General features: G+C 39.1%; 2 long non-coding RNA genes across 2 annotated transcripts; both read left to right on the plus strand.

Annotated features, from left to right (window-relative positions):
• Positions 1–591: 591 nt before the first annotated feature.
• Positions 592–1499, plus strand: LOC110678915. Its single transcript, XR_002502043.1, has 3 exons — positions 592–1139; positions 1199–1276; positions 1362–1499. It is a non-coding gene; the product is annotated as an uncharacterized LOC110678915 (long non-coding RNA).
• Positions 1500–7952: 6453 nt separating this feature from the next.
• Positions 7953–8881, plus strand: LOC110678908. The gene is made up of 3 exons (XR_002502037.1): positions 7953–8521; positions 8581–8658; positions 8744–8881. It is a non-coding gene; the product is annotated as an uncharacterized LOC110678908 (long non-coding RNA).
• The last annotated feature ends 1635 nt before the right edge of the window (positions 8882–10516 follow it).

Here is a 10516-nt window from a genome sequence, read left to right on the forward strand (position 1 = left end):
TTTCGAAGATAAGAATAAGTAGATTACAGAAAAGAAACTTTCCATCAGATCTGGTAGCGCTTACTGGCCTACCTAGGCGTTCGAAGAAAGTTAGACTTAAGATTACGATTTTGAATTATTGTTCATTCTGAATATTTGGTTTTACTTCTAAAGGGGGTAGAACTAATGTATATTTCATTAGCATTTTCAATATTTACACTTAATCGTGTATTCAGCGTTGATTGTTATACTAAGCACAAAACTAGCAACACTGCTGTCATAAAAAAAATTATGAATAAACTACCCGAAGAGGGTCTCTTTTACTTTGTGCACTCGAACCAACTGGACGTATTTCTCCACATCTCCGAACGAAATCCCCGAGTATAATTACACCCGTACAACAGTGGATTAATCTCTTAATCCACTTTGAATACTTTTAGTGTAGTTAAAAGTGAAAATATTTTCCTGATTGGAAAACATATAAGGGTTCTCTTTTTCATAATGATTACTTGGACTGGGGAAAATCCAAGTAAATCATTTATTCCATTTTTGATCTCTTCAGGTGACTTATAGTCACTTGAGAGACCTTGTAACCTGCTCACAACCAACAGCCTCGCGAGGGAATCAAAGCTCCCCACTGTCGCCGTATGAAATGAAGGCATAGGTCTTTCTTACCATGTACAATACACTACACTCACCACAACAGAACAACAGAACACACACTCTACATCCAGCTGTAAGTCCCATGCAACACATATTCGTCATCTCCCGATATGGAGAGAATCCCGTGCTCCAACAGCCCAACACGATATGCATAGCGTACCAATAAGCACCATAATCATGTATCAGTAACCCTCATGTATGCCCCTCTACTCCCAGAGCCGAGGATCTCACTCTCCACTGATCATCTGCTCTTATCACCACCCACAGACGATAAGAGATTACGATCTCAGCATCCATACCGAAAGGTAGAAGTGGAGCTCGCTTTAGCTGGTTAGTTAGTTCTCGGTTAACTGTCAAGCAGGCAGAACGCAGGAAAGTTCGTGGAGTGCACGTAGACGTGAGATAGCCTGACCGCTGTAGAACAAAATTTCCATTTTTTAATTCTGTGGCAAAAAGTGAAGTGGAAAGCTAATTAAGCTTATTGGGCTCAGAGCAAGGTAATAGCAGTGAAAGTGATTGGAAAGAGATCTTGTTAATCGTTAAATTTATTGCATAGCCGCAGATGTTCACTACCTTTATGCATGCTGCTCTGTAGTGCTACAATGGAGTAGAGGAGGAGGATACAATGAGATCGGTAAGCGTGAAGCTAAAGCATTTCCCAAATTGAAATCGTCTTTTGTGGTGCGGAATTAAGTGTTCCATAATGTCTCCTATATTAGGCCTTTCTATCATGACCAACTTGTGCGCCAGGCCGGGAAGGTGTCCTAGCACGATCATGGATCGGTGTGCTAGCGTTGGAGTAGCTGGCACGTCGCCGGTGAATTTGCTTCTGTCCGGGCAAGCATGCTGTCCACCAATCGCCGCGGGATACACTCGACACTGACGCCCATGCACACTAACACAGTAGGGTAATCGTAGGTTAAGCGGAAATTAAACGTAAGTACTAAAATACACCATTCTTATTATTTGTATGTGAAACGTATGCTTTTATTTTAATATGGATAGACTCGATTCATTTTCGTCAATGGTTCCGCTAGTTCGAACCAATTTTAGGCTGTTTAGGTACGTGCTTGGGGATCAGTACTACCAGCCCTTTCTTTCCACCTATTTTGTCTCCGTCTCATGCGACCTTTCCCCTGGGGAGGTGACAAATGGCGCCCAACGTAAATGTAACTGTACAGTGGATAACCATCTTGACGAAGTTTTTCTATCATGGAGTCATTCGCTTATAATGAAGCAAATTCTGAATTTTCATATGCAATGGTGGATGTCTTTTGTAAATATGTATATAATAGTTTTCTTTGAATTGAACCTTTTGAATTATGTCTTGAATTTCTGGAATTTATAAAGAAATTTGAATTAAAGCCTTGCATTTTCAGAGTTTTGGCAAGGGATTGTAAATATGTAAATAGATGATTAGTGTTATTGAATTGAAATTAATTGAAATCAAATGAACTTTCCTAGTATTTTAAGATTTATTTTTATTTTTAAGCAAATTTCTTATTACATTTCATTGAATTTCCATACATATTACTATATTTTACACATTTTCAGTTTTTTTTTAGAATAATGAATAGATTGGCCGATCTCAAAGTAATCGTTTCGTTAATTGAATAAAAGGAAGTGATAGTGAAGTGAAAGGACACTAATGGCGCACAGCATTGAAAGTGAAGATTTCGTGGATAATTTAACTGATTTTGACGGTGAAGCTAGTCCGGTAATGAGTATTAATAAAATGAGTCAACGGCAAGTTCGTAGACTCACAATCTCTCCCACATTTCGGGATAGATTAAACGAAGTTTATGAGAATAAAGCGAAGCAAACTGCGGATTCGGTTGTGGAAAATCAACGGGATAAACGCGAGCGCGAGAAAAATCCGGATAATGAGAGGCAAATTGTTCCTCCCCCGCCGCCGCCAGCAATGCAACGTGAAACAGTAACGCATGATGAAAATTTGAATAGTATTCGCGAACCAATGATAGCAGGTGAAAAGTACACGGGTACTAAGAAGAAGATTTCATCGGTAGCTCAGGAACAAAATGGTGCTCCTGATTTAGATTTGAATTTCAACCCTGAAGTGATTTTAGTTGAAGACCAGAAGGATTCGGTTGAATTTCTTCCACCTGGTTTCAACATTACATCTCAGTTTTCAAATCCAGCTTTGTCGAACAATCCCCTATTTTTCAACCTTCAAAATAGCAGGTCGAATAGCAGAAAATCGCTTCCGGTTTCACAATGGCCGATTAAGTATGCAGGGAATGACAATGGAATTGGATTGAATCTTTTCCTTCGAAGAGTTGAATTCTTTGCACACTCTGAGAAGATGTCGAAAGAAGAATTGTTTGAATCAGCCCACTTTCTCTTAGTAGGGCCTGCTCAAGACTGGTTTGTTGCAAAATGGCCGATTTTACGCAACAAAAACTGGGATTACTTTATCCAAGCCTTGAGACACCAGTTTTTGCCAAGTAACATTGACCACTATATCAAAGTGCGTTCATTTTCAATGTTTCAGGCGAAAGCTGAATTATTTTCCAACTTTTTGGTTCGCATGGAACAGTTCTTTTTGTGCAGAACCACTCCAATGTCTGAAGAAGATAAATTCGACATAATGTGGCACACAATGAGGCCCATCTACCGAGACCGATTGGCCTTAGTGGACGTGAAAGATTTACACACTCTTGAACAACTGTGCACTCGAATTGATAACAACAATGAATCAATCATGAATAAGTTTGTTCTCTCATTCGAAAATCAAAAAATCAATGAAATCAATTTTAGTAGCAATCCCAGAGCAAATCTTAATTCCTTCGTCAGACCTCAATCAAACAATAGTAATCAAACCAATCAACAACGAGTTCAGCAACATAATCAAAATAATAATAGAAATAACCAAAACAGCTCAAATCAAAACTTCAATTCACAAAGCAATAGACCAAGAAACAATTCTAATTACAACAATAATCAAAATATTCAGCAAGAATACCAACCAGATTGTGGATGGAGGGAGTTGTCGTTGGATGATATTCTGAGACACTATAAAGTTCCTGATCGTAGAATTTGTTTTAATTGCCGAAAATTTGGTCATCATTTCACGAAATGTTTCTCAAGGCGCAATGTATTTTGCTGCATATGTGGACTTCCGGAATTTCATTACGAGGAATGTCCATTCTGTGAGGCAAAAAACCAGAGAAGGGGAGATTGAAGGAGGTGATTTCCCCAACCTCAGAAATTCCTCCAGTTCGTCGAGATCCAAAAACCATTAATGTTTTTCAGCAAATTGTTTCCGAATTTCAGAATACAGATTGTACCGATGAGAAACATGAAACAGATGATTCAATAAATTTCCATGGTTATTTTCATCAAGTTGAAACCGTTTTTGTGAATTTAAATAACGATGCTAGATATTTTTTGAAATTTACTGTTTTAGGATTTCAGTTGCATGGATTATTGGATAGTGGGAGTAATGTGTCATTAGTTGGAGAACTCTTTGGAAATTTAACCAGCTTTCTGCAAATTCAAGATCTGAACAGAGACCTCAAAATTTCAACTGCCAGTGGTGAACCGATGCAAATCAAAGGATTTGTAGACGTTCCATTTACTGTGAATAAATCAACGAGAATATTACCTTGTTTAGTTGTACCTGAGCTTGGAACTCGTTGTATTTTAGGAATGGATTTTTTCAAACTATTCAATATCAAGCTTACTTTTGATGACATTGATAATCTAGCAACCTGTAATGTAGAGTTAAGCAATGAAATTCAGCCAGCTTCTCACGTTCTCAACACGGAAGAGACTGAATTACTAGAATCCGTTAAATGTTCTTTCAAAATATCAGAGCCTGGCACTCTAGAAGCTTGCAATGTTATGAAGCATAGCATTGAACTTACAGATAAAAATGCCATTCATTTGAATCCCCATCCATGGTCGCCCACAATTCAAAAGAAAGTCAATGAAGAAATAAATCGATTATTGGACTTAGACATAATTGAACCCTCAAATTCAAATTGGGCCTTGCAAGTTGTACCAGTTACCAAAGAAAATGGTGATATGAGGCTTTGTTTAGATGCTCGTAAGTTAAATGCTAAAACTGTTAGAGACGCATATCCTTTGGCAAGTTCCATGAGAATCTTGAACAACTTAGGCAAAAATCGCTACTTTTCGGTGCTGGACTTGAAAGAATCGTTTCTTCAGGTAAAGCTTGCCGAAGACTCCAAGAAATATACAAGCTTTAAAATAATTGGCAGGGGTCTTTTTCAATACAAAAGACTTCCCTTTGGTTTAATCAATAGTAGTGCTACAATGTCTCGTATCCTTGACAGAGTTTTGAAAGAAGGGCTCTACGAGCCATTCATATTTTCTTATCTTGATGATATCATAATTGCAACCAGAACATTCAAGGATCACATAAAATATCTCAAAATTGTCGCTGATTGCTTACGAGAAGCTAACCTTTCTGTGAATTTAGCCAAGTGTAAGTTCTGCCTGAAAAGAATTAAATATTTAGGTTTTATTCTCTCAGAGAACGGCTACCAGCCGAACCCTGAAAGAGTTACTGCGATCTCCAAGTTTGCTCGACCGCAAACTCCAAAGGAGATTCGCAGATTCTTAGGGATGGCGGGATACTACCGCAACTTCATCCCGAATTTCAGCGGTATATCAGCTCCTATCTCTGACTTGTTAAAAGGCAAGCCCAAGAGAATTAGGTGGAATGATATAGCAGAACAGGCATTTATCAAACTAAAAGAATGTTTGATCTCGGAGCCGGTCCTAGCCAACCCAGACTGGACAAAAGAATTTACTATTCAAACCGATGCCAGTGATGTGGCAATAGCTGGCATACTGACGCAGGAGTTGGATGGTAAAGAGCACATTATTGCCTATTTTTCACGGAAGCTGAGCTCTTGTGAAAAGAAGTATGGGCCCACCGACAAGGAAGGTTTAGCTGCACTCGAAGCAATCGAGCATTTCAGAAGTTATGTGGAGGGTGCACACTTTACGCTGGTAACGGACTGCTCTGCAGTGACGTTCATCTGCAATTCGAAGTGGCGTCCTAGTTCAAGATTGTCACGATGGTCAATTAAATTACAGGAGTTCGACATGACCATCAAACATCGGAAAGGCCGAGACAATGTAGTCTGCGATGCCCTCAGTCGTGCTGTTTGTGCTATTTTTGCCGACTCGACTTCAGAATGGTACAATGAGTTGAAAAATAAAGTTAGTCATACTCCAGAAAATTACCAGAATTTCAAAATTGAAAATGGTGACTTGTACAAGTTTGTCACTTCCAGATCTCCTCTTGAAATGGGTCGACTGGAATGGAAAGTGGTTGTGCCACCTGACAAGATGACACAACTAGTGGAAGAGGAACATGCCAAAATCATGCACCTTGGTGTAGAAAAGACCCTTGAACGAATAAAATTAAAATATTATTGGCCTAAGATGAAATCTGATGTCCAAAAGATTTTGTCTAAGTGTGGCACGTGTAAGCAGTCGAAGCATTCGACGATTGCTACAGTTCCTCCAATGGGAGAACAGAAGGATGCTACGCGTCCATTTCAAATGATTGCTATGGACTATATTAGTGGTTTTGTACGTAGTAAGTCGGGAAATAGTGATTTGTTAGTATGTCTGGATGTGTTCACTAAATATGTTCGTCTGTTTCCTGTTAAAAAGATAAGTGTTGAAAGTTTGACTCAGTTAATTAAGTGTGATTGGTTTTTAAAATTTGGTGCTCCTCAAGTGTTGATTTCAGACAACGCTGTAACGTTTTTAGCTCATAAGTTTCAAGATTTGTTGTCTAAGTTTCATGTTCATCATTTCAAAAATAGCAGGAGGCATTGTCAAAACAACCCTGTTGAGCGAGTGAACAGAGTAATACTGGCTTGTATCCGGACATATTGTCAAAATGATCACCGTATTTGGGATTCTCAGATCCCTGAAATAGAATTTGCGATCAATAATACCAAGCATTCATCTACGGGATTCACACCTTTTTTTCTAGTACATGGATATGAGTCGATAGTCGATGGAAGAGACCATCTTCAGGATAGGTGCACTTCTGATCCATCAACAGATCAATTCATCCAAAGCAGGACTAAAGCTATGGGTACCGTATATGAAGAGGTCGTCAAAAACAACAAAAAACAATTTGAAAAGTACAAAAAGAACTATGACAGCAGACACAAAGGTCTACCACCTACTTTTAACATTGGTCAAAAAGTTTACAAGAAGAACTTCAAAATTTCAAGTGCTGCTGATCACTATTCAGCCAAACTTGGCCCAGTTTATGTTCCTTGTAAGATAATAGCTAGAAGAGGAGCAACATCATATGAGCTAGAAGATGAAGAAGGTAGAAATTTAGGTGTGTTTGCGGCGCAAGATTTGATTCCGGGATAGATTACGTAAGAATTTATTTGAGATGTGTGAAAAGATCGGAATTAGTATGTTCGTTTGAGATATCGTGTATAAATGAAAATCGCGTGCGTTTGTATTGAAGAAACTGAGATGTGTATCGGATGTTCGAGGAAATGGTGATCACCGAGAGTTTGCGTAGTTTAAGTAGAAAATGTTGCATTTGCGTGAGAGTTTGAGTCAATTAAGTATTCGCGTAAGTTTAATCGAGAGTTTGCGTATTTTAAGCATAAATGTTCGTGTGTATGTAAAAGTTTGAATTAAAAGTATATTTGCGTAGACTTAACTGAGAGAGCGCGTAGAATAAGTATTGAGTTCGTATATGGATGTAATCGATTGAAAAATCGCGTTAGTTCGACTGAGGATTCGTGTTTGATTGCGTAAGATAATTTGTGTAAAAGGTATTAAAATATATGGATATTTGGCTAAAATGAATGTAAGAATTGTGTGTATGATTTGTACTCTTAATAATTTTCTTTGCTTAAAGGATGAAGCTCCTCAGCCAAGGTCCAGTATAACCATCTGTTGTCTGCACTTAATAATAGAATTGAAAAGGTAAACAAACTCTATACAGCCACAGCAATAATTACGAATGATCGTTGATCTGTTCCTGTTTGATGTGGTCCCTATTGTTGAAATACATCGTAGGCTGAAATCGAGCCAGTAAACCAATAAATTGTCCATATCTGGTAAACAACCATCAATACCCATATGAGAGGTCAAAATTTAGCTCAGACAAGAATGTGCTCTGTGTGGATTAACAGATTACACTTGACGAAACCTTACACTACTTTACTAGGTCGGTAATTGTCGATCGTGTGAGTGGATTGCTCATGGTAAGAGAGATACTGCTATATTGGGATGGTCTCCCATATTGCAGTCTGGTGTGGGGGTATTGTAACCTGCTCACAACCAACAGCCTCGCGAGGGAATCAAAGCTCCCCACTGTCGCCGTATGAAATGAAGGCATAGGTCTTTCTTACCATGTACAATACACTACACTCACCACAACAGAACAACAGAACACACACTCTACATCCAGCTGTAAGTCCCATGCAACACATATTCGTCATCTCCCGATATGGAGAGAATCCCGTGCTCCAACAGCCCAACACGATATGCATAGCGTACCAATAAGCACCATAATCATGTATCAGTAACCCTCATGTATGCCCCTCTACTCCCAGAGCCGAGGATCTCACTCTCCACTGATCATCTGCTCTTATCACCACCCACAGACGATAAGAGATTACGATCTCAGCATCCATACCGAAAGGTAGAAGTGGAGCTCGCTTTAGCTGGTTAGTTAGTTCTCGGTTAACTGTCAAGCAGGCAGAACGCAGGAAAGTTCGTGGAGTGCACGTAGACGTGAGATAGCCTGACCGCTGTAGAACAAAATTTCCATTTTTTAATTCTGTGGCAAAAAGTGAAGTGGAAAGCTAATTAAGCTTATTGGGCTCAGAGCAAGGTAATAGCAGTGAAAGTGATTGGAAAGAGATCTTGTTAATCGTTAAATTTATTGCATAGCCGCAGATGTTCACTACCTTTATGCATGCTGCTCTGTAGTGCTACAATGGAGTAGAGGAGGAGGATACAATGAGATCGGTAAGCGTGAAGCTAAAGCATTTCCCAAATTGAAATCGTCTTTTGTGGTGCGGAATTAAGTGTTCCATAATGTCTCCTATATTAGGCCTTTCTATCATGACCAACTTGTGCGCCAGGCCGGGAAGGTGTCCTAGCACGATCATGGATCGGTGTGCTAGCGTTGGAGTAGCTGGCACGTCGCCGGTGAATTTGCTTCTGTCCGGGCAAGCATGCTGTCCACCAATCGCCGCGGGATACACTCGACACTGACGCCCATGCACACTAACACAGTAGGGTAATCGTAGGTTAAGCGGAAATTAAACGTAAGTACTAAAATACACCATTCTTATTATTTGTATGTGAAACGTATGCTTTTATTTTAATATGGATAGACTCGATTCATTTTCGTCAATGGTTCCGCTAGTTCGAACCAATTTTAGGCTGTTTAGGTACGTGCTTGGGGATCAGTACTACCAGCCCTTTCTTTCCACCTATTTTGTCTCCGTCTCATGCGACCTTTCCCCTGGGGAGGTGACAACCTTTCAAGACAACTTTGAACAAACGTTCAGTTTTATCATCATAAGTGAAAAATTTGTGCTTCTTCTCTTCAATATGTCTGAGAAGAAGTTCGCGATCTTTAAGAGTTTCCGGCAAAACGCGACAGTCTCCTTTCTTTGCGATTTGGAAGGAAACCTTGATTCCAATAAATGGAGTTCAAGATCTCCTGCCTAAATCCCCCAAATTCGGAACAACTGACCACGATAGGCGGCACTCTTTGCTTCCTCACTTGAATAAAAGAGCCTGGGCTAAAGGCTGCTTCGATTTGGTGTTCGGAAAATTTGTCTAGAGCATCGAACTGATTGCTCATTTCGATACAATTATTCATTTCACCCTTGGAAGAAACTTCGCATTCCGGGGAAGCGTCCTTTCTTTCATTCTTGCCACGTGTAGTGACAGTTTTAAATCCCACTTTTTTGGAAGGAAGTTGTGAATTCAGAGATTCACCCTTCCTTTTGTTAGTTGTTGATACCATGTTTAGTTAATAAACGAGAAAGACGTGACCTTCGAGAGGTTTTTTTCCCTAGACGGTGTCCAAGAAGGATTACCACCGCTAGCTTTCGCCAACGGGTCCAACGAAAAATCGAAGGCACGGGTCCAAACAAGGATCGTAAAGGGATCAATAGTAGAAAAAAATAGTACTGAAAAGTACTGTTTAAGTAGCACTGAAAAATACCGTTTTTAATTTTAGCACTGAAAAGTACTGTTTTATTGCTTTAGGTAGTTTTTAAGAAAACTTCGTGTACGCACAGCACGAAGGTACGATGCGCACTGCTTCTGAGTAACTTGATTTTCAATTGAAGTAAGTCCTAAATTAAAATTGTGCGCTCTTTCAAACTGCATAGCAAGGTTTTGAGCTTCTTCGAAATAGGTTAGAAATAATTTGTTTTCCTCTTTTAATGCCGAAATTGGATTTTGAGGTTTTTTCATAAATTTAGATAATTTACAAAAGGGCTTAGAGCCAGCGTTCAATTGAGAAATTTTATTTTCAAATTTTTTGTTTCTTAATTGTGAAAATCGTTTTTTAATCTCTTTTTGCAGATCCTGCCATATTATTTACATAGCAGGATCGCGAGCGCGTTGAAATCGCCTTCTCCTCACGTTTTTAAGACGGATCAAGAGATTAAGATCGTCGTCTATAATCACGGGTTCGTATTTTATTTCACATTTTGGTATTGCAATGCCCCTGGCTTCAACAATGGAACTTGTTGAAGTTTTGAGAGCATTGTCAATATCAAGTTTTGTTTGTAAAGAAATGATAACATCAAGATGACTATCGATATATGTTTCATATATATTCTGAACGGCTCGAAAATAATTG

This window comes from Aedes aegypti, chromosome 3 (assembly GCF_002204515.2).
Source record: "Aedes aegypti strain LVP_AGWG chromosome 3, AaegL5.0 Primary Assembly, whole genome shotgun sequence".
Classification (NCBI taxonomy): domain Eukaryota; kingdom Metazoa; phylum Arthropoda; class Insecta; order Diptera; family Culicidae; genus Aedes; species Aedes aegypti.